Genomic DNA, 27729 nt, shown 5'->3' with positions numbered 1-27729 from the left:
TACCTTCAATTCATGAGGAAGATCACTTCATAAAAAAGACTTCGTAATCTGACTTGAAACATATACCGGCGAAATATATCGTGGTAAACTGATTCGCGAGAATAAATTACAGACGTCATTAGATCGCGGGAAGAGTGAAAGCTCGACTATTTGACAGAATCATGATTGTAAAATCTTATTTATTGACTAGCTGCCGTTGTTACATATGACATAAACCCTAGAAGATATTTTAGTCTGTATTTCACAGTTATTTTTATTACTAAAATCCAAAGTGCCATTGAAATACTGAAACAAGTCGTGGTTACAGTACCAAGAAAATCACTAGGTGATGGGCCGCTCAAAAGATCGAACAGAACCCGAGGTTTCCCGAACTGTGATGTAAACTGTTCGAACAGTTCGAGTCGTGCACAAACATGGCACCACTTGAAAGAGTGAAATCTGAGCTGAATAAATAGAAGACGAATTCTCCAAAAACACAATGAGATACTTATCGCAAAATGTAAACAACAGATGTCGCTTCTAGTCATATTTTCATCCAGGGAAAATAGAAAGCTTGTGAAAATTTACTTGAAGAAAAGAATTAAAAATGCTAATAGGCACTGCGCCAGCCACTGTCCGTGTCCGATATTAAACATCCCTTGTAACGCCGGGTACTGCAGCTAGTATTCTTTCTGTTACGGTACCACTAATATCCAGTGAGTAAGCGACAGTAATGAGTAAGATAGTAGGAGATCAGATCATGGACTTCATGTTACCAACTGAAGTGTTTCCAGGAATCAAAATTGGTATTTCTCGTTGCACACTCTCTGTCACACACGCACACACACACACACACACACACACACACACACACACATGCACACGCAATTGTCCTGTTAAAGCAGACTCAAGGATTACTACAGTTCCGTTTAGAGGATGAGTGTAGCTCGTGTAAAAAGTACAAAAGCCGAAACCAGAAACGTTGGAAAGAAGCATGTCTTAAAAGCAATTTTCTGACCTTCAAGTCCTAATGCAATCGTTTATCGCTTGCCATACAAATTTTTCACGCAACTGTGATGATGATAATAAACATGCCGTTTTCAAATATTGGCAGAGACTCTTCTTTTTAGCCCTCAGAAGCACTAATTACGGCTTCGACTATAACGTAATATGATCAGCATTAATCATCACTGTGCCATTAGCAATACAGTTTCGTCGCCCATATTAGATGCCGGTTTCAGCAAATATATGTTCCTCCTTATATCGACAACATCAAACATCCTATTCCGCCACTGACGCAACTCTGTAAAAATCGAAAGGCGGGTAGAAGAATAATACGACAATATCAAGTATATCCTATGTTTGAAATGGAGAGCGTAGAAACTCTTTAAAGCGAAATACATCCACCAGTCTACAGTATTTCTTCTGCAGAGAACACTCAAACGTGGAGTATAACACATTGCTCTTACAAGGGGAAGACGTCAGACATGGCCAACCGATTCGGCATAATTGGCAGGTCGCTTGTGTAGAATCTAAAATAAAAGGCTGTATATAGTGTCTGTTCATCTGGGCATGTCCAAAAAAGCAGACACCATTTTGATCCTTCAGCCACTTTGAATCAGGGGCATATCAGTAGTGTGTGGCATAAGTTGACAATTTGGTTCTGACGGCAGGCTCTGGTGTCCACTTCGTCCAGATGTCGTTGTGGTCAGCACATCTGCCTAGTAATCAGGAGACCTGGGTTCGAATCCCGGCCCAGCACAAATTTTCAGCTTGCCCCATTGACATAAATCAGTGTCCCTTGACAGGTAGTATCTTTAGTTCCTTAATGTCTAGATTCTAAGATATTTTCGCTCAATACCTTCCCGTTTTTAAGAGACTCAACCCTGATGTTCATAACGCATAATCGACGAAAAATTGACAGCAGCGATAGGTAACTGAAACTGAGCATTTTTCATCTCCATACATAGGGACCAAAACGCATAGCTTTGTAAAAATCGAGAAATGAAACCATTTCGACTGTCGCTTATGTATCCACAAGGTAGACGATGTTCAACAAAAGCGTCGCTGGCGTAGCGACCACGGCCTCTGTCTGGCGAGCAGAAACCTTTGTTCGATTCCCACATGTATTCACTACTATTTTTCATACCAGTTTTTCTGCACCGAAATTGGTAGTGATAGGAGGGTTGATAAAATAAGTAAATAAATAAGGAATAATAACTAAATAGACAAATATATTTCTCAAACAACATTAAATTTTAAGCGTTGTTGTATGAAAACAATTCCGAGTAAGACTCTTGTGAAGACGAGCATTCGATGCGTGTTATCGCATGAGGGAGAAAGACGAAACCTTGACGCAGTTGGTAGCATACACAAAAGAGTGCTTTTGTACACGACGCAATATTCCATCACCAGTGTCTGGGAAATTGTTTCGTAAGGTTTTCCTGTGTTTATAAGGAACTAATGATTAATTTGATCCTCGTCGTACAGAAGAGATCTACTGTATAATAGATTCCCTTAGAAATGTTTACGCCGGGTGCTCCAAATCCGGTAAATTGTGAAATAAAATTTACAAAACCTATCTTGAAAACATTGTAAGTCCATACAGTGTTGATAACAAGTTTTACCTTTTACTGGGTTCCTGGAATGGTTAAACTAGTATTGTCATGTATGGCAGCATGTATATAGATGTCGATGGTCAACCTACTCGGACGGTAGAACGGTAGAAGTACTTTACGGAGCTGCGCACCCGTGTGTCAGCCATGCGATGTTAATTTTTATCATCAAGTTAAAAACTTTATTTCGTCTCTTCAAAGTTACAATTTGCTTCTCGGAAACTAGCTGGAATTGCACAACCGCACTGATGCAACAACGATTCACAGCATAACTCATGATCAACTTCCAGCAGCGATTTTTGAGGCAATGTTATCGTGTGCGTGTCAAGCTTCAAAATTAATTATCGAAAAATAAATATTTTTAAATGTAAACAAAGACATTTTTCGGCCTACTCTTTGGAAGGGACGATGTGCCCGCATCTCGTGGTCGTGCGGTAGCGTTCTCGCTTCCCACGCCCGGGTTCCCGGGTTCGATTCCCGGCGGGGTCAGGGATTTTCTCTGCCTCGTGATGGCTGGGTGTTGTATGCTGTCCTTAGGTTAGTTAGGTTTAAGTAGTTCTAAGTTCTAGGGGACTTATGACCACAGCAGTTGAGTCCCATAGTGCTCAGAGCCATTTGAACCATTTTTTGAAGGGACGATGTAGTTGCGCGATGACTGCTGTTGTTAGATGGTCTTGGTGCCGCCATTGTCTTTGCCTCCAATGTTTATACGACAAGTGCCATCCGTTTAGTTGTTCGAAGCAAACAGAGGACATGTAATAGAAAATAGAGTGTAAGAACCGCTGTAAACAGATCGGGAATAAATTTTTAATTCTATACTAATCCAAGGTCTTTGAGAAATTTATTTGACTACATTGCTACTATTCGTTATTGATTTACTTATCTTATTAATTTTCCGTTAGTATCAGTTTCGATGTGGAAAACAATACAAATGTAAAAAAACTGCAGGACCCCTGTGTGCACCGAACAGAGGTTCTCTGTTTCTCACCCGGATGCCTTGTCCGGTACGCCTGCACCACTTACGTTGAACGGTGCTTACCTTAGAGTATATATGCGGCAGTCGTTAAAGTTTATTTTTTCGATTTCTGGGGAGAAGTGCTTTCGTGGGCCCCATACAAGATGAAAAAAGCTCAATTTCCAGTAATCTGTCGCTTCTGTCAGTTTTGAGTCGATTGCGCGTCATGAAGTGTAGGGGTGGTTTTCTCCAGAACGGAAGGGTTTTGAGCGACGATATCTTAGAGGCTTTCGTTTTAAGATGTACACAAGCGACCTGCCAAGTATAAACAGAATGGCAAGACCATGTCTGGGGCCTTACTCTTCTTGGTGTCTCAATTTTGAACGGCTTCAATTAGTTTCTCTCCGAAGAACTTGTGGCAGGAGATTATTGACAGAGCAAACATGCTTAAAGTGATTGTTCTAATGAAGCACCTTTCAAGTGAATTCGCTGTAAACGCATTATTAATCAAAGGGAAAATTATACCGTAAAAAGTTTTTCAATACGGAACAACTAGGGTAGGATGCTTTAACAGATAAATTCGGAGCGTTATTACTCTGGAATATCGCAGCTTATTTAAAACAGAGGTAGGACCTAAATACTTATGCATTATCTGTTGCCTGTACTCCAGCTCGAACGCAATGTTTGACTTGTGCTTTACCGAAACCTTCTCTGTTGGAATGATAGTAGTAGAGTATTACATAGTTCTCTTCTTTCAGTCTTTTTAATGTACCTATGGGTCTCAAGTGGTTCATGGTGTGGACATAGCTACAGCTCCGGGCCTGCTGTTTTCCCCCGTCCCAGAAGTAACGCAATTGGGACTATATTTCAGGAAGTAAAGAGTTTTCCTGCTGTAGACAAAACAGCGCCACACACTGGCCTGCCTAACTGCACAGCAAATAACCTGGATCATTGAATCTTATAACACACAAATAGCTTGAGAAAATCAAAAGATCGCATTATGACCGTGAATACCATGCGAAAATGAAACTAAATAAAATCTCGATGAATCCTGTGACTCTGTCAAGGCATGATAATGTATACTGTATGCATTATATCTCCTATTGTTTCAGTACATTACTTCTAGTCCACCTAGGTATAATTCTTGTGTGTACTTGAAGCTATATCATTGCTTGGCTGGTTTCCAAAACGTGGTCCCGGGACGCAATAGTTACAATATTGATATGTAACTATTAAACTTATCCAGATTCATAAAATAATTTTATAAGATTTAATCGTATGAAGATTTCAAAAGCTGCACAACCTGATAGACTCGCAGACAGAAATGTAAAAACCTGTTGATAACAGCATGGAAGTAAGGACGTTTAGGGAACCGGCTTATGCAACGTACTACCGGATGATCCTACTGCCATCAACGTACATATCGAATAAGGATCGCACATATAAGAGAAAAATTTTCAAAAGTGTGTGAATTCCTAAGGGGACAAACTGCGTAGGTCATCGGTCTCTAGACTTACACACTACTTAAACTAACTTATGCTAAGAATAAAACACACACACACACACACACACACACACACACACACACACACACACACACACACCAATACCCGAGGGAGGACTCGAACCATCGTCGGGATTGGCCGCGCAGTCCGTGACGTGACGCCTCAAACCGCGCGGCCACTCCGCGCACCACAGACAAGTCGGGGCTCGTGGCGAAGCATACATGCAGTCATCTTTCCCTCCTCCTTTTGCAAGTGGATCAGTAAGGAGAATGTCTAGCAATTGTACAAAGTATCCACTGCCGTACACTTTATGGTGACGTGTCGAGTACGTATGTAGATCTAGAACCAGAAGTAGTGACATATGTGTCAGTGAAACACAAAAGAATAATTGTATCTCGCGTAAAACCGATTCTGCCAAACCAGTGACCCACATGCCACGTAAATAACGAAAGGCAATGTTAGGAACAACAAATACTTTCATTTTTTCAGTTTCAACATTTTATTGATATAGGACCAGCAAGATTTTTTTTGATATTTTGTGAGGCATTTATTAACGAATCTGTCACAGCTATAGAACACCCATGTTCAGAAAAAACAGAACACCTTGAAAGACTAGGTTATAATGATGACGTTTGGTTTGGAGGCCGCTCAGCTGCACGGTTGCCAGCACCAGTAAAAATTTCCAGTCTCTACACAGTCCAGTCTCGCCACCTGCCTGAATGATGACGAAGCGATGAGGATAACACAAACACCCAGTCCCCAGGCGGAGAAAAGTCTCAACCTGGTCAGGAATCGAAGCTGGGAACCCGTGATCCAGAGGCAGCAAGACTATCCACTAGACCACTAGCTATGGCCTGAACTACTAGAGATAGGACGTTCATAATCACAGGACAAGTATATTAGTATGTTCTGCAGAAATAATTAGCATTTGAACCACGTCGGCCCCCAGGTTCAAGGTCAGCATCGATATCGTGGCGCAACACCCTCTACCGGTACAGTGCACCTGCGGCTCTCGTTGTCACTATAAACCGAAGGTGACTTGAGCAGACGAGCAGGATGCACGACGCGTACCGTTAAATTAGTGAGTTTGAAAGAGAGCGCATTATTGGTGTGATAGAATGTGAAGCATCCACCCGGGAAATTGCTACTCGGTGGGACAAAGTGTTTCGGTAGTGCAACAGGTGTGTGCTGAATGGTCCACGGAAGGCCATAGAACACCACGCGATGAGTCAGGTCGCAATCCAGCCCCCCCCCCCCCCCCCCCTACCGAGTAGATGGACACCTCACCCGAATGGCATTGCAGTACAGATATGCATCCTCCTAGGCTCTGGTTCAACAGTGGAACGGTGGCACACATCGTACATTGTCAGGGGTGATAGTCCGTCCCGTTTATTACGGCGTGGGTTACGTTCGCGTCGCCCCCTTCTCCACCTCCCCACGTGCAGAAACATGGTAGACGGCAACGATGCATAGAATGACGTCACTGGGGACAGGAATGGCATCAGACAGTGTCTTAGGACGAATCCAGGTTCTGTTTGTTTGAATAGGATGATCACACTTTGGTTCGCCGCAGACGCGGTGATCGGCATCACAGTGACTGCATTCGCACAAGACCTACAGCACCAGTTGAAGGCCTTATGGCGTGGGGTGCTACTGAGTACAATCACAAATCACAGTTGGTGCGTGTCCTGGGCACTGTGGCCAGGGTGACCTGCACGAATGACAACCAGCGACTCGTAGCCGTAACCTTTCTGCACCACACCTCACACGCCTTTTTTTCAGCAAGACAATCCAGACGTCATGTTGCTGCTCGAACTTGTGCCTTCATGGTGTCACAGTATTACAGCTTTTTGCCCTGGCCCAGCAGATGACCAGACATGCCACCAATCGAAAATGTGTGGGATATGGTGAAACGACTGGTGCGGCGCTGTGACGCAGTGCCAATCACCATAGACGAACTTTGATACTCGGTGAATGCAGCATTGTTGGTAAGGCGGGTGCCAGGTTGAGATTCGTTGGGAGAGTCCTTAGAAAATGTAGTCTATCAACAAAAGAAGTCACTTACAAAACACTCGTTCGACCTATACTTTAGTATTGCTCATCAGTGTTAGATCCGTACCGGGTCGGGTTGACAGAAGAGATAGAGAAGATCCAAAGAAGAGCGACGCGTTTTGTCGCAGTGTTATTTGGTAAGCGTGATAGCGTTACGGAGATGTTTAGCAAACTCAAGTGGCAGACTCTGCAAGAGAGGCGCTCTGCATCGCGGTGTAGCTTGCTGTCCAGGTTTCGAGAAGGTGCGTTTCTGGATGAGGTATCGAATATATTGCTTCCCCCTACTTATACCTCCCGAGGAGATCACGAATGTAAATTTTGAGAGATTCGAGCTGCGCACGGAGGCTTTCAGACAGTCGTTCTTCCCGCGAACCATACGCGACTGGAACAGGAAAGGGAGGTAATGACAGTGGCACGTAAAGTGCCCTCCACCACACACCGTTGGTGGCTTGCGGAGTAAAAACGTATATGTAGATGTAGATGGATAGTTATAGCGCAAGACGCCATTCGCGCCTTCTACGCGTCGATGCCGCGACGCATGGAACGAGTTACCACGGCGCAGGGCAGCTCTTGTGTGTACTAGGGAACAGTACACATGCTAAACCGAGGTGACTGAAATGCTAATCATTTCTGCAGAACATGCAATTGTACATATTGTGTGAATGTTAACATCATATCTTTAGTCGTTTAAGGTGTTCTGTTTTTTTCTGTTTGGCGAATAGTTTCGTGCCAACTGGTTCAGTCTCAAGTTCGGGCACTTTCAGTGTAGTGTCAGTAGGTGAGGCTTGAGAATGAACCAGTTGATTCTGAACTAGTCACCAAACGTATCCACTGCAACTGTGGTAAATTTGTTAAAAAAACGGGTCACGAATATTTTCGCTGCTGAGCTCGAGCTTACCTAAACACCACACTTACTGGATATCTGTCAGCTTCAACGCCTCCAAGTAGGTTGTTCTCAACTAACTTGCTACATAGATGAAATGATGGTGGCGTGGTCATATGGTGTGTATAATGACGGGTAAGAGTTATGAGTGGCACACGAACTTGAATGCTATCCGCGCACTACCTGAAGCTTTTATCTGTTAAATATGGATTCGTAATGCCTGAAAATAACCACATAGGCAAAAAATTAATTAAATATATCAACAAAAAGAAGCTGCAACCAACAAAATGGTTCAAATGGCTCTGACCACTATGGGACTCAACTTCTGAGGTCATTAGTCCCCTAGAACTTAGAACTACTTAAACCTAACTAACCTAAGGACATCACACACATCCATGCCCGAGGCAGGATTCGAACCTGCGACCGTAGCGGCCTCGCGGTTCCAGACTCCAGCGCCCAGAACCTCACGGCCACTTCGGTGCAACCAACAGCCAGTGTAGAATTCGGACTTCCTCTTAAATCATTCATTGCTTCCCCTGACTTTCTCATCATACTTAAAAAGGGATTATTGTTCCATTCAACAACACTTCATTACTGTCGAGCCGCGCGGGGTAGCCGTCCGGTCTAAGGACACCTTGCCAAAGTTCACGCTGCTGCCCCCATCGGAAGTTCGAGTCCTCCCATGGACATGGGTATGTGTGTTGTCCTCAGCATAGTTTAAGTTAGATTAAGTAGTGTGTAAGCCTAGAGACCGATGACCTCAGCAGTTTGGTCCCACAGAACTTACCACAAAAATTATTGTCGATATAGAAGAAATTAGTATGTTTTCAGTGAAAAGTGGCAGCTCACGTAGCACACGCACTGTACTCAAGTAAGAGAAGCGAAAAATATTAGAATGAGCGTAAGACAATTCATTGGTACTGAAAACTGTCATTAACTATTCGTATCGGCAGAGCAGATTCGAACGAATTCTTTCGCCAGATGAACAGAGAGAGAGAGAGAGAGAGAGAGAGGGGGGGGGGGAGAATGAGTGAGTGAGAGAGAGAGAGAGAGAGAGACAGTCGATTGAACCCTCCCCTCCGCTGTCCCCCTAACCCCACGCCTCCTCTCCTACGTAAATGAACAGGAAGCTCAAACCGTACTCAGGAAGCAGAGGCCTTTATGGAAACAACGGATAAAGTTACATAACGGCGGACGCCCGGACACCAGATGACAAGCGCTTAATGTTGTCCAGTCACGCTCGCGGAGCCTGTGGGAAAACGGCACGCCACTTACGCAAGTGCCAAGAGCACGGGGATGCCCAGTTGTACCGAATAGGGTCTCGAACGTGATTTTAATCGAAAAGAAACTTCTCTGGTATGCAAAACTTAAAGACGAAAGTAGTTGCCGCAAGATGTGTCACTGCCAAGTCACATAGGTCAATGAAATTTGAACGATACGTAGACAGAATTCCTACAGTGTAATACAGGGTGTGGTAGATAAGTAACGAAACTCAGTCTAGAAAAACAAATTTATTGATCCAATTTGTACAAAACGTTAATATTCTTCAAAGTACTCGCCTTGGGCGTCGACACAACGTTGCCAGCGCGTTTTCCAAGCTTCATAGGCCCCACTGTAGTCCGTTTGAGTTATCCCAGCTAGTGCCTTCGTGACAGCATGTTGGATGTTCAGAAAATCGTCGAAACGATGACCCTTCAGGCATCTTTTGACCTTCGGAAATAGGAAGAAATCAGGAGGACTCAAGTCAGGGCTGTATGGTGGCTGTGGCAAAACTTCAACTCCAATTCAGGTCAAGTAGGAGGTCACGAGGAACGCTGTGTGCGCTGGAGCGTTGTCGTGGTGGAGACGCCAGCGTTGAGCAAGGTCCTATCGCTTCCGTTTGACGGCTCTGTGCAATCGCTGAAGGACTTCTTTGTAGAATTCGGCATTGACAGTCTTCCCCTGACGGACAAACTCTTTGTGAATTAACCCCCGCTTGTCGAAAAACACAATCAGCATTGTCTTGATGCGGGACTTTGACATTCTTGCTTTCTTCGGCCGCGATGATGCCGGTGTGTGCCACTTCGAGCTCTGGGCTTTCGTCTCCGGGTCGTACTGGAATGTCCACGATTCGTCGCCTGTTACTCCGTTGTCTAAAAAGTGTGGATTATTTTCCAAATCATTCAACATCTCACGGCAAACGTCCACTCGTTGTTGCTTTTGTTCGGCAGTGAGCACTCGGGGAACCAATTTTGCGCAAACTTTCCTCATCATCAAATCTTGCGTAACAATTTGGTGAACCGTAAATTTATTCACGGAGACCTCATCGGCGATCATTTTGAGACTGAAACGGCGGTCGGAGTCCAGGAGTTCTTTCACTTTGGCCACTGTTTCATCCACACGACTCGTTGAAGGGCGTCCAGATCGTTCCATGTCTTCAACGGATTCCCTCCCGTTTTTAAATTCATTAAACCACCGGAACACTTGAGCTCTTGATAGGGAGTCTTCTTTGTAGGCCTCCGTAATCATAGCAAAAGTTTCCGAAGCAGTTTTGCCCAAGTGAAAGCAAAATTTGATTGCATACCGCTGTTCTATCGAGCGATCCATCTTCAGCGTTTTCACAAGTGTCACGGGCACACAAACAACGTAATACGCGAAGCTCGACCCTCACTGCACCAGAGACCGACGCGACTGCGAACCGGTTCTATTGTTAGCTCAGATCCCCAACCACGTGACGTACAGCTGGAGACCGCCCTGCGAGCGACTGGGGCGCCGCGCGGCGGCCAGTCTCATTACTTATCTACCACACCCTGTACAGAGGATAACTGAAAGAAACTCGCAAGGAGACGAACATAAATATGACTTTCATTTAAAGACAATAATTGCACTTAAGTCATTGCGATTTATGATGATCCCCTGGACATCACAAAAGACGGGATATGGTTGTTAGTGGGGTGTGTGATCACCACGGACGGGTGATCGGCAGTCCATGCTGTGCAACCAACCATACTGGCCACAAGTCTAGTAAGGAGTTCTTGTGATAGGGCGTTCCATTCCTTTACCAGCGCAGTAAAACAGGACAGCCGTCGATCTATGATGAAACTAACGCCAGACATTACTCTTGGGCGGAGTACAAGTGCGTCTAAACACACAGTGCACCGAACATTTCTAACTATGGGCCTCCACAGCCAACGACCCGTGTACGAGCCGGATGTTAACACCACGTTACCCGCAAGTACGACTGCAATGGCCACGTGACCATCGGCACTGAACGTTGACGCAGTGGCAGAGCGTTACATGGTCTAATAAATCCCGATACCCTCTTCATCATGCCGCTGGGAGGACACAAATACGTCGTCTTCCAGGGGAACTACTCCTTGACACCTGTTCAGTGGGACGATGACAAGCTGACGGCGGTTCCATTATGCTCGCGGTAACCTTCACGTGAGAATTCATGGGTCAAGTGGAGCTCGTGGAAGGCACCATGACGACCAAAGAGTATGGTACACTGGTTGCAGAACACCTGCACCCCTTCACGACGATAATGTTTCCCGACAGCAGCGGCATTTTTCAACAAGATAATGCGCCATGTCACAGGAGTTGATGGAGTGGTTCAAGGAACACAGTGGCGAGCTGCAGTTGTTGTACTGGTCCCCGAACTCGCCATGTCTAAACCTGATGGAACACATCTGTTCAGTCTGGAACCGCGCGACGTTAGGGTCGCAGGTTCGAATCCTGCCTCGGGCATGGATGTGTGTGATGTCCTTGGGTTACTTAGGTTTAAGTAGTACCAATTTCTAGAATACTGATGAGCTCAGATATTAAGCCCCATAGTGCTCAGGGCCATTTGAACCATTTGAATACATCTGGGATGAGACTGAACGTGGCTTCAGAGCTCATAGTACGCCCCCACGCCCCCCCCCCCCCCGCAATCTGCAGGAATTAGGTGACTTATATGTGTGTGTGTGCAGAAGTGGTGCCAACTCCCTCCAACGACCTACCAAGGCCTCACTGCTTCCATGTCAAGGCTCTTCACCGTTGTCATCCCTGCCATAGGTGGACATACGTGCTATTACAGCCGGCCGGAGTGGCCGAGCGGTTCTAGGCGCTACAGTCTGGAACCGCGCGACCGCTACGGTAGCAGGTTCGAATCCTGCCTCGGGCTTGGATGTATGTGTTGTCCTTAGGTTAGTTAGGTTTAAGTAGTTCTAAGTTCTAGGGGACTGATGACCTCAGAAGTTAAGTCCCATAGTGCTCATAGCCATTTTTTTGTTTTTGCTATTAGATAAATGGTCATAGTGTGAAAGGTGGCTACACTGAGCCACAGCGCCAGAGATTGCGCCAAAGAGTATTATTCCGCCGCCTCCACTGGCAGTTCTTGTCGAGAAGTCGTCGTGGAGAGTGCTTATTGAGAAGTAGCAGTAGGTAGTGCTTGTTGAGATGTAGTAGTGGTGAGTCGTTGTTGAGAAGTTCCCATGGAGAGTGCTTGTTCAGATGTTGTCATATTGTTTGGATGGGCTAGACTTCAGAGATTGTTGGATTGGGGATGATCAGAGTGTGCTTTTCGTCAATATATATGAAGGTAAAAAATTCCTTTTTTTTATTATTTCAATGTCTTAAACAATAATGCCTCTTGGTCACAGGTTCAGTCAACAAAGTATCTGGCTCGTGTTCTTGTATTAGACTGTATTTATGGTTTCTATGTGCAATTATAGTATTACTGGTTTTATTTAATTAATTCAGTGTAAATGGTATTTAAAATACCTTGTCTTATTGAGGAAGAACCGTGCCAGATGTGTACTTTGAATCACACTTCCACACACAGAACAGTTACATTTGTGTTTTTGTTTCGTAGCTTTATAGTTGCTGGGGACTTAATTAATTAATTGTGTTAACGGAAATTTCCTTTCATTCTTGGTTGTTATTTTATGCAGTCAGATTGCGTACTAATACTAGTCAGGGCCAGCCGTTTACGCGACCTCGTAATCGGACAGACAGCTACTAAAATTAAAAAGTATTTGCATTCATTATATAATTAAGCCCCCATGCAAGTGTTCTGACTGATCTGCATATATCTTGTCTTATTTTCAAAATCCTAAATATTTAATTTGTCATTTTTACGATTACTAACACCTGTCCCCAGAATCCATTCAAATCAATGGCTCACTGTCAGTAAGGTCGTAGTCCAGGCCTTCCCCATGGTCTGATACTGGTCAGAATTTTAATATGAGATCCCGATGGCATATCAATATTTATCTCGCTTGCTGGCTGGGGCAAGCTCTTTTCATTCAGACTGCATGTGATACGAGAATTGTGGTAGTCAGTTTAGGTGAGGCAGTGCATGTTCGACTGTTACATTTTCCAGCATACCTTGCGGGTATCTCAGCCATTGAAAACATGTAGTCATAGGTCACTGGCCACTACGGTAGGTGAACTTTTTCATAGAGTTGAAGCAGTGTGGAATGACGTATCTGTATCTGTCAAACACACACACACACACACACACACACACACACACACACACACACACACACGGCGATCGCGGTTTTTCTTACCTACTGCCAGAGTTGGCAATACTGCGTACTAAATTTCGCACCATGTATACCGCAAATGAGCAACAATTTAGTCATACCCTCATTGTTCTTTACTGTTGATGCAAAATAAATATTATTTTACAAACTTTACGAACTGTGAAGATATTCGCGAGTGACACACCTGTAATCTTCGACGTATAATGTTCATTTACTAAAATCCCAATATCAGATGCTGTGGAGATCATAGGGCGGAAAGTTGCTCGCGATATGTCTGCGATCGAACCATTTAAAATACAAAGAGAAACTTTACAATTTGACTGTGTTCCTATGGGTTCACCTTTTTCACAAGTAGCAGCTAACATTTTTATGGAACACTTCCAACAACAATTAATAACTATACACATGCGGTATCTGTTCTTTTAGGTATGTCCAAAAATCACGTTTGATCTTAAAATTCTTGAAAATATTATCAGCGATCTTTAAAATTAAAATTTAAAGAATGAAAACAATCTTGATCGCAACATTTTATTGGAGTGACCGGTTTCGATTCTATTTAAGAAGCATCTTCAGACTCCAGAACGGTGGGTGGACGCCGTGGACCTCGTGGTGCAAGTTTCGCCGACCCTAGACGCTGGAATAACTCCAGTTATGCTGTTCCAGCCTCTTTATCTCCGAATAACTATTGCAATCTACATCCTTCTGAATCTGCTTTGTGTATTCATCTTTTGGACTCCCTCTACGATTTTTACCCCCCATGCTTCCCTCCAGTACTAAATTGGTGATCCATTGATACCTCTCCTACCAACCGATCCCTTCTTCTAGTCAGGTTGTACGACAAATTCCTCTTCTCCCCAATTCTGTTCAGTACCTCGTCATTAGTTACGTGATCTACCCATCTAATCTTGAGCATTCTTCTGGAGCATCATATTTCGAGAGTTTCTATTTTCTTTTTGTCTAAACTGTTTATCATCCATGTTTCACTTCCATACATGGCTACACTCCGTACAAATACTATGAGAAAAGACTTGCTGCCACCTAAATCTATATTCGATGTTAACAGGTTTCTCTTCTTCAGAAACGCTTTCCTTGCATTTGCCAGTCTACATTTTATATCCTCTCTACTTCGACCATCATCAGTTATTTTGCTCCCCAAATAACAAAACTCCTTTACTGCTTTAAGTGTTTCATTTCCTAATCTAATTCCCTCAGCATCACCCGACTTAATTCGACTGCATTCCATTATTCTTCTCGTTTTGCTTTTGTTGATGTTCATCTTATATCCTCCTTTCAAGACACTCTCCATTTCGTTCAACTGCTCTTCCAGGTCCTTTGCTGTCTCTGACAGAATTAAAATGTCATCGGAAAATCTCAAAGTTTTTATTTCTTCTCCATGGACTTTAATTCCAAATTTTTCTTTTGTTTGCTTTACTGCTTGCTCAATATACAGATTGAATAACATCGAGGATAGGCTACAACCCTGTCTCACACCCTACCCAACCACTGCTTCCCTTTCATGCCACTCGACTCTTATAACTTCCATCTGGTTTTAGTACAAATTGTAAATAGCCTTTCGCTCCCTGTACTTGACCCCTGTCACCTTCAGAATTTGAAAGAGGGTATTCCAGTCATGATTGTCGGAAGCTATATGACAAGAAAATAGCGAGACGTTGTACTGTATTTGCTGTGTACAGTAGAAGCCCATATTCGTTGGGTTTACGTTGTAGCTTACACCCTATGAATATGCGCTGTTTCTGAGCAGCAGCACATTGAATATCTCGAAAAGTAATCGTTATGATACAATTTGTTGTAATAAAATGGCGGAAACATCATATTGGTGGATAGAGAGTTTTCGTATTTAGTTATTTTCACGATGTAGCTCGCGTGTTATGAAAGTATTCCTTTTAAAGGCAGCCACACGTCGAAGGTACATGAAAAATGAGTCATTATTGTTGGGATTAGTTACAACTAAGTGTCAGTTAATACCATTCAGACGACCTTTTACACAACCATAGCATGAAATACGGGGACACCTTTTTGCAGACCACTTGCATGGCGTATGCAGTAGATGCTCCACGTTATGGAACAGTGAAACTGCTGGAGAATTCGTGTTCTACTATATTGGAATTTTTTTCTTTATTTCACTTTTTTTCTAAAAGGTTGAGGCACTTTCTTATGAAGTTCACAGAATTTTTTATGTTTTATGTTATGTACATGTAGGTGGCCTCTCTGTCAGGAGAGAGTTTGTTCCACTAGATGAACTTTTATAAGCCGCTTTCCTTCTTGATTGGATACTTATCTATCCTTTTCGTTTTGTTACAGATTCACGGATACTGAAGTTTTTATTTATGTACTAGCTGAGGACCAGCCAATGGCCAGATACCTATTTATTCCGATCTTCTATTGCTCTGTCTCGTCTTTGTCCCTCTGGCTGTCCATCTCCACCAGCCCACTATCTGCCAAACTCCTCCTCCTCCGTCGCTGTTTCCTCCTCTTTTCTTTCTTTGTCCATCTCCTCGTCTCCCCTCTCTCTGTCCATCTCCTCAACCTCCCTACCTGTGCCCATCTCCTCCTTCCCCCTCACGTTCTGTTCATCTCCTGCGCCTCATTTTTCTCCTCACGCTGTCTTCCTCACTCCAACAGGGCGCTGGTGGTTCTTACCCCCACAGTTCTTGTTTCCAGATCATCACTAATATTTGTCCAAGTATAGGCACGATAAATATACTTCGCATATATTTAAGATATTCCACACGTATTTTTACACATATTTCACGTGTTTCTCAGGCCAATTTCGCCCTGCAGCTTCATTTTAATGCAGATTGGTATTCATGAACTATGCGTTGTAAAGTGGTATATTTTGTAGTCACATCCAGTGTATATGTGGCTGCTGTCTGCGATATGTGTTACGAATAGAGTTAGAATTAAAGACGTAATAAATTAAAACGCCAGTTTTACTGCATGAACAGCGAAAATGTAGTAAGCGACAGGCTTTTTTCCTTTCACCATATTATGAAAGGTTGCTATTCCTGTAGCTTGGGCTGCACTGCTTTCTCGCTCCCACCCCTAACCCCTTTGATAGGTACATGGTTCTTATCTCCACAGCCATTCTTTAGAGGCAGTAGGGGATGTGTACCAAGTTTGGCTGAAATCGATTCAGTGGTTTAGGAGGAGATGTGGAACGTACATACATATTATACGTATTCATTTTTATAGTATATTTGGAATATATGGATACAACAGACAGACTAACGTCGCTAGCCTGTGGACAACATCGGAAATACGTATATTAATTGAGTTAAGCTAGGAATTTCACGCGCGTTCATTTTCGTGACCAAACTGTATGATTTGCGAGCTAAATAACACCGAGAACTGCCGCTGAAGCGCGCTGAGATCGAAAAATCACGTCAGTCACCTCTTCCCGCGTGCTGGCGGTCTGGTTCTAAGTGCTGCATTTCCTGTTTCCGTGTACGTCAGCATTACCTGCATCGTCCCGTGCGACGACGGCTTGCATCACAATCGCCAGGCACTGATCTGAATCTTCATCCTCTCGAATGCGAGTCCAGTGTGCTAGCCGCTATGCCTCTTCACTCGGTTCGCTGCCGCTGAGTTCCTCAAAACGTGGCAGTTTTTTGTGTTGCCCGCGCGTGGTTAAGGCTGCCCGGCACCGCGTTTCGTAACCGTGCTAAGGCCCGCGGGGGAGCCGGCGAACGTCGCGCCTCGCCGCTTTCCTGTGGCCAGTGCGACCCGCGGGTCAGCCGCCGCGCCGTGGGTCAGCAGAGGCGCGCGTGAAAGTAAGTGAAGTGTGGCGGCCGCAGGGGTCAGCGCGGAAGAGACGTCAGGGAGCCGCGTGCCGGCTGCTCAGCTGGCCGCGCGTCCTCCGTACGGTGACGTGTGGCCGCAGCCGCCGCCGCCTCTGCTTTCGCTGCACAGCTGAGCCGCGTCGCGTCGTGCTGACCTCGACCCGCGGACTACAGACACTGCCTGCTCGCAGTCGGCCGTCATTTTCCTCCCGTCAACTTACTCGTAATGTTGACATGTTGCACGTAGTTAATGTGTCCCATTGCTGCATCGCCCTTTCTCACTCACCCATTCAGCCCAACTCATTGTCATTATCTTTTCGTGTCTCTCTAACTGTCACTGTCTCCTGTCTCACAGCCACAGTCTCCTTCGTCCTGTCCTCCTACTGCCATTGTCTCCTCTCCATGTCACTATCTCCCTCTTGCTGTTTCATAAAGGTCCGGCTGCTTAGCTGAGAGGCGCCGGCACGGTAGCTTAGAGTGTTTGGTCAGAGGGTTAGCTCCCTCTGCAATAAAACTAATGAGTGGCGTTCCGCAAGGTAGCGTTATAGGTCCTTTGCTGTTCCTTATCTATATAAACGATTTTGGAGACAAACTGAGCAGCCGTCTTGTGTTGTTTGCAGATGACGCTGCCGTTTATCGACTAATTAAGTCATCAGAAGATCAAAACAAACTTCAAAAGGATTTAGAAAAGATATCTGAATGGTGCAAAAAGTGGCAGTTGACCCTAAATAACGAAAAGTGCGAGGTCATCCACATGACTGCTAAAAGGAACTCGTTAAACTTCGGTTACACGATAAGTCAGTCTAATTTAAAAACCGTAAATTCAACTAAATACCTAGGTATTAACAATTACGAACAACTTAAATTGGAAGGAACACACAGAAAATGTTGTGGGAAAGGCTACCCAGAGACTCTGTTTTATTGGCAGGACACTCAGAAAATGCAACAGACATACTAAGAAGACTGCCTACACTACGCTTGTCCATCCTCTTTTAGAATACTGCTGCTCGGTGTGGGATCCTTACTAGATACAGCTGACGGAGTACATCGAAAAAGTTCAAAGAAAGGCAGCACGACTTGTATTATCGCGAAATATGCGAGAGTGTCGCAGAAATGATACAGCATTTGGGCTCGACATCGTTAAAATAAAGGCGTTTTTCGTTGCGACGGGATCTTCTCACGAAATTCCAATCACCAACTCTCTCCTCCGAATGCGAAAATATTTTGTTGACACCGACCTACGTAGGGAGGAACGATCACCACGATAAAATAAGGGGAAAAAATGGTTCAGATGGCTCTGAGCACTATGGGACTTAACATCTGAGGTCATCAGTCCCCTAGAACTTAGAACTACTTAAACCCAACTAACCTAAGGACATCACACACATCCATGCCCGAGGCAGGTTTCGAACCTGCGACCGTAGCAGTCGCACGGCTCCGGATTTGAGCGCCTAAAACTGCTAGACCACCGCGGCCGGCAAAATAAGGGAAATCAGAGCTTCTACGGAAAGATATAGGTCTTCATTCTTTCCGCGCACTATACGAGATTGGAATAATAGACAATTGTGAAGGTGGTTCGATGAATCCTGTGCCAGTCACTTAAATGTGATTTGCTGAGTATCCATGTGGATGTAGATGTAGATGTAGATGTAGAGTGAATGGATCAACGATCAATCTGAACGGGCGTCATGGGACTCCGTCCTGAACGAATGTACCCAACAATAACGAACAAAATGAGATTCAAAAAAATTTGTAACTTGCTTGCTTACCATGCAGCGGTTCGGGGTTCGATTCCCGGCAGGGTTGGAGAATTTCTCTGCTCGTGGACTGATACGCAAGTCGCCCAATGTGGCATCATCTGAAATAAGACACGCAACCCCGCGGCCGAACTTCCCCGGATGGAGCCTGCCGGCCATCAATCCCAGACGATCATTTCATTTTTTCTTTCATAAAGGAGAGTCGTGCAGTATCGGCTGGCGTAAGTTCTGTGACTTTACTCTGTATCTGTGGTGTTTAATCGGAACCTTAATACACTATCCTCTTACCTAAAGACATGTTCCACGAATGGCACAGTGTAATGAACTTCGATTATTTATAAAACTTAATTGTATCAGTAGCAAAAGATCTGCATTTACAAGACTTGTAGAAACTGTCGTGCTATATCGATCACTGTCTTTTCTGTGATAATATTGGTTCTTAATGATACACTGCACTGATACATACTGAATAACAACAGAATATATAAGCATGGGAATCTATTGTTACTATTTCAGCTCCTTTCACCAAAGTTCAGCTCACCGTTTTACAGAGATAAATAAAATACAAAATATTCTCCTGATCCAAACATGCAACATGGACCCGGCCTCTGCACTTCATACACATAACACATTTTTCAGTCTGTTCTGTCGACCATTATTTCCAGTAAATTCCAGGTTTTTTCGCTGCTGTGTATCTGGCTTTTCGTGGCCAGCCAGGCGTGTTTATTTTGTTCTGGTACACCCGACTTATGTTCAGCTTTCTTCCCTGTCTTTCAGACTTTATTGTTCTGCTTTTATTGTCTTCTCTTCGGTGGCGAGGTTTTCAAAATGGTTCAAATGGCTCTGAGCACTATGGGACTTAACATCGGTGGTCATCAGTCCCCTAGAACTTAGAACTAATTAAACCTAACTAACCTAAGGACATCACACACATCCGCCCGAGGCAGGATTCGAACCTGCGAGGTTTTCCTTTTAGGATAGTTGGAAACGCTTCAGCTGCCTCCGTCGCGGTCATTTGCTAGACATAACTTTGCTCACAGCCATTTGCTTTCCCATTTTGCTATTACTCTTTTTTCATTTTCATCATTTCAGTCTGAAAAGAAGTAAGAAGAAGAAAATACAATTTAAAAATTGAAATTGCTTCTGGCCGATACGAAAGACAATCGGGTGGCCGGTACTGTTCCTTTATACGAACGATCATGAAACATTGGTTAGATGTCATTCCTTAAACAACGTAAATAACTGATATATGTATAGGAACGAAGTTATTCACTTTCCTTAAATTACTTTTGAATACATTATGGCAGTGACAGTGATCAATGTGTTACAAATACACTTTCCTTAAAAACTGTTACCGCAGGCCTCAAAATATCTTCCGTGTGCTAAGAGTTAGCATCAAGCAGTCCGAGCAGACAAAACACTGAATACAGGGTGTTACAAAAAGGTACGACCAAACTTTCAGGAAACATTCCTCACACACAAAGAAAGAAAATATGTTATGTGGACATGTGTCCGGAAACGCTTACTTTCCGTGTTAGAGCTCATTTTATTACTTCTCTTCGAATCACATTAATCATGGAATGGAAACACACAGCAACAGAACGTACCAACGTGACTTCAAAACCTTTGTTACAGGAAATGTTCAAAATGTCCTCCGTTAGCGAGGATACATGCATCCACCCTCCGTCGCATGGAATCCCAGATGCGCTGATGCAGCCCTGGAGAATGGCGTATTGTATCACAGCCGTCCACAATAAAAGCACGAAGAGTCTCTACATTTGGTACCGGGGTTGCGTAGACAAGAGCTTTCAAATGCCCCCAGAAATGAAAGTCAAGAGGGTTGAGGTCAGGAGAGCGTGGAGGCCATGGAATTGGTCCGCCTCTACCAATCCATCGGTCACCGAATCTGTTGTTGAGAAGCGTACGAACACTTCTACTGAAATGTGCAGGAGCCCCATCATGCATGAACCACATGTTGTGTCGTACTTGTAAAGGCACATGTTCTAGCAGCACAGGTAGAGTATCCCGTATGAAATCATGATAACTTGCTCCATTGCGCGTAGGTGGAAGAACATGAGGCCCAATCAAGACATCACCAACAATACCTGCCCAAACATTCACAGAAAATCTGTGTTGATGACGTGATTGCACAATTGCGTGCGGATTCTCGTCAGCCCACACATGTTGATTGTGAAAATTTACAATCTGATCACGTTGGAATGAAGCCTCATCGGTAAAGAGAACATTGCACTGAAATGAGGATTGACACATTGTTGGATGAACCAGTCGCAGAAGTGTACCCGTGGAGGCGAATCAGCTGCTGATAGTGCCTGCACACGCTGTACATGGTACGGAAACAACTGGTTCCCCCGTAGCACTCTCCATACAGTGACGTGGTCAACGTTACCTTGTACAGCAGCAACTTCTCTGACGCTGACATTAGGGTTATCGTCAACTGCACGAAGAATTGCCTCGTCCATTGCAGGTGTCCTCGTCGTTCTAGGTCTTCCCCAGTCGCGAGTCATAGGCTGGAATGTTCCGTGCTCCCTAAGACGCCGATCAATTGCTTCGAACGTCTTCCTGTCGGGACACCTTCGTTCTGGAAGTCTGTCTCGATACAAACGTACCGCGCCACGGCTATTGCCCCGTGCTAATCCATACATCAAATGGGCATCTGCCAACTCCGCATTTGTAAACATTGCACTGACTGCAAAACCACGTTCGTGATAAAACTAACCTGTTGATGCTACGTACTGATGTGCTTGATGCTAGTACTGTAGAGCAATGAGTCGCATGTCAACACAAGCACCGAAGTCAACATTACCTTCCTTCAATTGGGCCAACTAGCGGTGAGTCGAGGAAGTACAGTACATACTGACGAAACTAAAATGAGCTCTAACATGGAAAGTAAGCGTTTCCGGACACATGTCCACATAACATATTTTCTTTATTTGTGTGTGAGGAATGTTTCCTGAAAGTTTGACCGTACCTTTTTGTAACACCCTGTAGAGGATGCACAAGCTTGCTTCTGCTTATTGTACGCTTCTGCCATTTGGAGGTAGTGGCCGGTACGGTAACCCGGCCAATACCCAATACTGCACAACTCTCCCCTACTCCTCCTATCTCATTCTTCATTCCCACACATGCTGCCTCTTCTCTCTGTCTCTGTCTTCCTCGTTGTCATTGTCAAAAACTCTCTGTCGTTATCCCTGGCTGTCACCCTCTTCCATTTTCTCTTTATTCCAACCCCCCCCCCCCCCCCCCACCAGGCACTGTCTCCATCATTATTTTCCTAGCACTGTTCTGTCACTGTCAGCTGTGTTCCATTGCCACTGTGTCCGCCCCTTTGTCTGACACTACAGTTGTCTCCTTGGCTTTTTCTGTAGTACAGCCACTGTCTAGCATTACTTCTCCGTCTCTCTTCCACTGCTACTGTCTCCTCCTCGCTCAGCGAATATGTTCGCATGCTAAAATTTTTGTGAAAATTTTTAAAGGTGCTGAGGACGGTAAAATGAGTCACCTGGTACCACACTTTTCAAGCAGGAGGCTTTTAAACAAGAGCATTTTCCCCTTTTTGTCCTCTGATAGGAGCATTTTTCTGCTGATGCCCTTCTTTTCCCTGCTACAGCAGCGCATGTCACTCATATGAAAAGAACTTTGTGGGTCAGTAAATTTACTAATTGCAATAACGCAAATCTAATTTTTCATCTCAGACATGATTTTACATGCGCAAAAATTTTGCATTTGCTTCAGTACTACAATGTGGGGTTTCAGAATCCTTCTGATGATAACCAAGACACTTTATAGAAAGTTCCTCCATGATACGGCGCTTTATAGACTACGCTTCCGTCTCACAACGGATTCTACGTACATATTTTAGGTGCACAAGTAGGGTAACTCTGAACCTCTGTATCCCAGAAACGGATAAAGATCTCAAGGAAATTTTCAAGATTGTTCATGATCGTGACCTTAAAAATATACCGTACAACTTACAGCCATATGCTGTGCATAGCCGTCTTCCAATCCGCACTCGGTTTTGGTACGCTAAAATCATGTTTTTGTGGTGTTTCTCGACAACAGATAAAGATTTCTGAAAATGCAAAGACGGCATTCCTAGATATATATGACTAGAGAATATGCCTTGAATAATTTGCTGCCGTCTTGTTATTTAGATATCTACTGCTGACAGTGAAAAAAAAATGGTGAAAACCCCCTTTTTTTATCGGAAACTAACGATGAACTAAACGGTGCCTCTGTAAGCCCCTTAAGGTACAGAGCAGACCACGTTTAATGCAGAAAGAACCAACCGATTTTCTACATTTACTTGTGGCTAAGTTCTGGATGGCCTGAAAATTTTGTAAGTCCACCAAACGCATCAGATCAGCTTGTGGTTGAAGCTGATGAAGGTGGCGAAATGGGAGCAGTGCTCGAAGACTAGAGGTCGGACGATTATGTCTGAATTTGACAAACAAGCAAGAAGAAGAAATGAAATGATAACTATGCGAAGGTGTCTGACAACGAAACCCTGATTTGCTGCATTTTTCTATACATGGCCAATCTGATTGGTTAGGCTCTATGTTTTCGGAGCTCCGACTGATCAAAATCCTCCTCGGAGAGCACTGGTCTCATTCTCTGGGCCACGGTTTCCATGATTAACCAATGATTTCCTTTCTACCATTCACCCGAGAAAAAAGTTGTTTCTCACTATTCCTGTTTCTTCCCTCGGCCAATGAGACAACTTCGCTTCGGCACTGTCGTGCTTTTCTGTCACTCTGTAAAAAAATTATATGAACCAATATCCTTAGGTCTTACGTCCTTAAACAAAGTGTTTGCTCAGAGCTCAACTGCAACACGAAAATTTGACTCCTAAGTGGCATTGGGCTTATGTGTTTGAGAGAGGCGCAGTTTGGGATGTGGATGTTGGCAAAGTACTACATTTATTTACTCTTTACCCAAGTAAACCACTGCTCGCTAATCCATGAGTGTTACTAGTGAATTAAACTTTTACATTTCGCAAACTTTCCAGCTTACGCTCGTTCATAATCAACCAGTTCTTCATCATATAATCTTAATTTACCTGCTTTCATACCATAACTTTACAAATTGTAATAACATTTTACCAATTCATTCACAAATTTAATCCTGTGACTAAAACAACAGTCAGTTACATTCATTCCTGAATTTGCTAATTAATTAATTCATTCCCTCACATAGCGTGATAATTATGGTCATTATTTAACTATGAAATACTATCAGTAATCGAAATTGATTATATCAAAACATGATTCGTACAAAACATATACAAACATTATCATAGACTTACAAACAGCATCAATCATAGGTCATTACCAAAACGTAATATAATCAGAAAATAACTAATAGGAAATACACAGTTACATGCTTAAATAATTGTTAAAGGCTATTTAGCTCTTATGAAATGCAGATCAGGTGCTTATTATTGTAAAATGTAATGTAATAAAAACTGAATTAAGTTAAAATGAGAAGTCAGTAACATCGCTACTTACACTTCTTTCTATGGGACTATGTATCTATAGAAGCAAATTAAGTCCTGTTTGTGCTTCCCGCAAGTATCAGATGACACTTTATAGACACATGAACTTAAAATACTATTGCCATATTTGACATTTTATCTATGCGACCCTCCACATTAATATTACTTCGTAAATCATAGTGCGGTCTGAAGAGGGTCTACATTTCGACTGAAAATGGTCACCAATAAATGTGTTTTGTACGAACCAGACTTTTTCTAAGAGCAAAAACTGCAAAACATCAATCATAGTAATCAAATAACGAGGCTAAATATTATTACAGTACACTATTCGTTAAATACAACTTCGTGAAATATCAATATGTGTAGGAGTCATTGCTCTAGGGCAACACTTGTGTTACAGTTCGTGATTAAGGTACACACCGGTAAATATAGATTTTTGACTATTGTATACATTTGCATTTGTTGTCCAGTGCGGTTCAACGACAATTTTTTGTCCTTTCTTCGAATAAAATTCATTACTGTTTTCATAAAGTTATAATACATGTGGAACATTATTACTTTCGATTGTCCCTGAAAGTCATCACTTATCACATATACCACAAATAAGAATTTTACATTGGTTCGAGGCAGAACTAGTTCGTCACACGTGATATACTCATTTCTGGTTCTCGTGTAGTTTCTGCAACGTCTAAACAAGTTTCACACCATAATCAGCTACACAATATCACTACCATCATTATATTCACAAGTATCACTACCATCATTATATTCACAAGTATTATTAACATGTGTAATTCGCATACTGCTGCTTTTTAATAATCAGTACTAAAGTTACTAATTACGTCGATGAAGTCTGCTTCTTTCCTCAAAATTATTCTTTTAACAAAATAGGAGTGGAGGGCTGGGGTAACTGACTGACGAGACAACTGAATGCCATTTATTAACAAAAGTTCCCTGAGATGAATCCAGTATTCCTGGCTGGCCACAGCGCTGCCGGCCTCGCTGTTGCAGGACCATCAGCTCAGTGGGAGACGCTGGGCATCGGTGTTTCTCCATTAATAAACACCGATGTCAGCCACCTACTGAGACAGGTATAAGGCAACGGCCCACTTAGAATGATCTCAGAGTCTTTAACCACAAATAGGCAGACTATGAAAGTACAGCTGATAGCTAAAATTGAATTCAAATAAAAAAAAAAAACAATTTCCTTTCCTTTCAGCTCTTAACAACTTAGATAAAAAATTTGGAACATATACCGACAAACTGATCGAAATTACCATCTTTAAAGTACCTCCATTTTCCATAAAACAAAACTGATCACAGAGAAAATCTGAGATTAATTACTTTAGCCCCTTGGACAAGAATCAATCACAATACACATAAACCAAATGCAACGGACATACACACACAATGGGCATCAATCACTACAAACCACACACGTACAACACAATTACTAAAGCCCACTGCACCGGCTTATCATGCAGAATTGAGCTTTAACTCGCTACTGCCCAACACCACAACCCAAACAAATCGTGCAGTGGTATTTGATGGTTGAGCGCAGCTTAAGGTCAAGTTATGCTAAGGAATTCTTGATTAACAGCTTTACTTGTGATTTAAATTTTCTTGAACCATAAAAAAGTAAACATAATTACTTAAATTAGCATAGTGCACCACTTCTAAGATTAAAGAGGTGGCTCTTTGAGGCACCAGTGACTCTAAATCTATTTTATTTATTTATTTTTTTAGGATTTGAGTACACACTGACGAGTAGTGCAGCACGCCGTCATGCCGTGCCTTAATGGCCCAGTTTTACTTAATCTTACGGGGACCACTATTCCACCCTTAAAGTTTAATCCCTAAATACTTACAGCATGTAACACCTTAACCTATGTAATGCCACACATTGGCGGTTTACAAACAGATGATGTTACGATAAGTAATTCCCAGGGTCAATTGGCCCTATTTGCTTGCCCCACGCACTCCACGCTTCTCATGGAGGGCGCTCCGAAGACAACGTAGAGGCAAGCGGCAGGCAGAAGGGTGGGTACGCAAATTTAAACCGCCGGAGCGGTGAACATCCGGCACAACGCAATGAAATCTGTTCTTCCCGCTTCAAAATTATTTATTTCGTAACAATGAAACTACGTATGTTTCGTAAAGTTAATCAATGGAATTTAATGAGTGAAATTTATACTTCTTGCTTAAAAATTATTTCTTTAACAAAAATGAAGCTTCTGGTATCTCAAAAATCCACAATCATCAGCACAAAGTGAACTTCATTATTTAAATTTCATAGTCACACTCATTTTCTTCCTTTCCCTTTTTTTACCCAACTCTCGTTAATTCACATTCATCAGACATCGTATGGGACTGAGCTGGTGTGGAAACAAGGATGGGTTCGTTAATTTTTTTAGCTTACATGCACCACGTTAAGCCAGGGAAATCCAGCGATACTGTGTGGTCCTCTAGCTATTACACGTGCCACCTGCAAATTCTGTCTCCTCTAGTCGACCGTAGCCACTACAATTCCTAATGTACATACTTTTACCCTTCCACACATCTGAAATTGTCATCTCTTAGCTCATTTATGAAAATGAGTTTCTTAAATGTCTAAGATTCGTCTAATTCAGGTGGGACTTGGGTGCCAGACCGGTATTCACTTAGAGTGACGTGGAAAACCGCTTAATAACGACGTCTAGGCTTGCCGTTAAGCCGACCCTCCTCGATAATTTGCCTGAGGGATTCGATGCAGGGGAGGCGCTTCAACACGTACGGCTATCCGGCCGGTAATAGTATTCTGTTTAATGTACTGATCTGTTAGAGAGGCTTTACTCATTGTTATCTTCTCTTGAAATTGTTGCTGTGTTATAGTTACTAAGTAACGCGTGGATCGTCAGTTATCTAACTTTTACTTTTTTCCTATTGATGAATCATGTACTATGTTTATATTTCACGGGTACGACCTACATTAAATACGGTTATTATAAGGTAGTATCTCTTTTTCCATTACATTCTAGACAACACAACTCGTGAGAACACGTGATTCAAAAACTATTTTTTTTTCCAGTGTAGCTACTCTCCACCATCAGAGTGTCTTTATGACCATAGCACACCATGCGAATACGGAACACTATATCCATGACAGAACAAGTGAATCATCG

Source organism: Schistocerca americana, chromosome 4 (genome assembly GCF_021461395.2).
Source record: "Schistocerca americana isolate TAMUIC-IGC-003095 chromosome 4, iqSchAmer2.1, whole genome shotgun sequence".
Lineage (NCBI taxonomy): Eukaryota > Metazoa > Arthropoda > Insecta > Orthoptera > Acrididae > Schistocerca > Schistocerca americana.
This window is presented reverse-complemented; position numbering follows the sequence as displayed.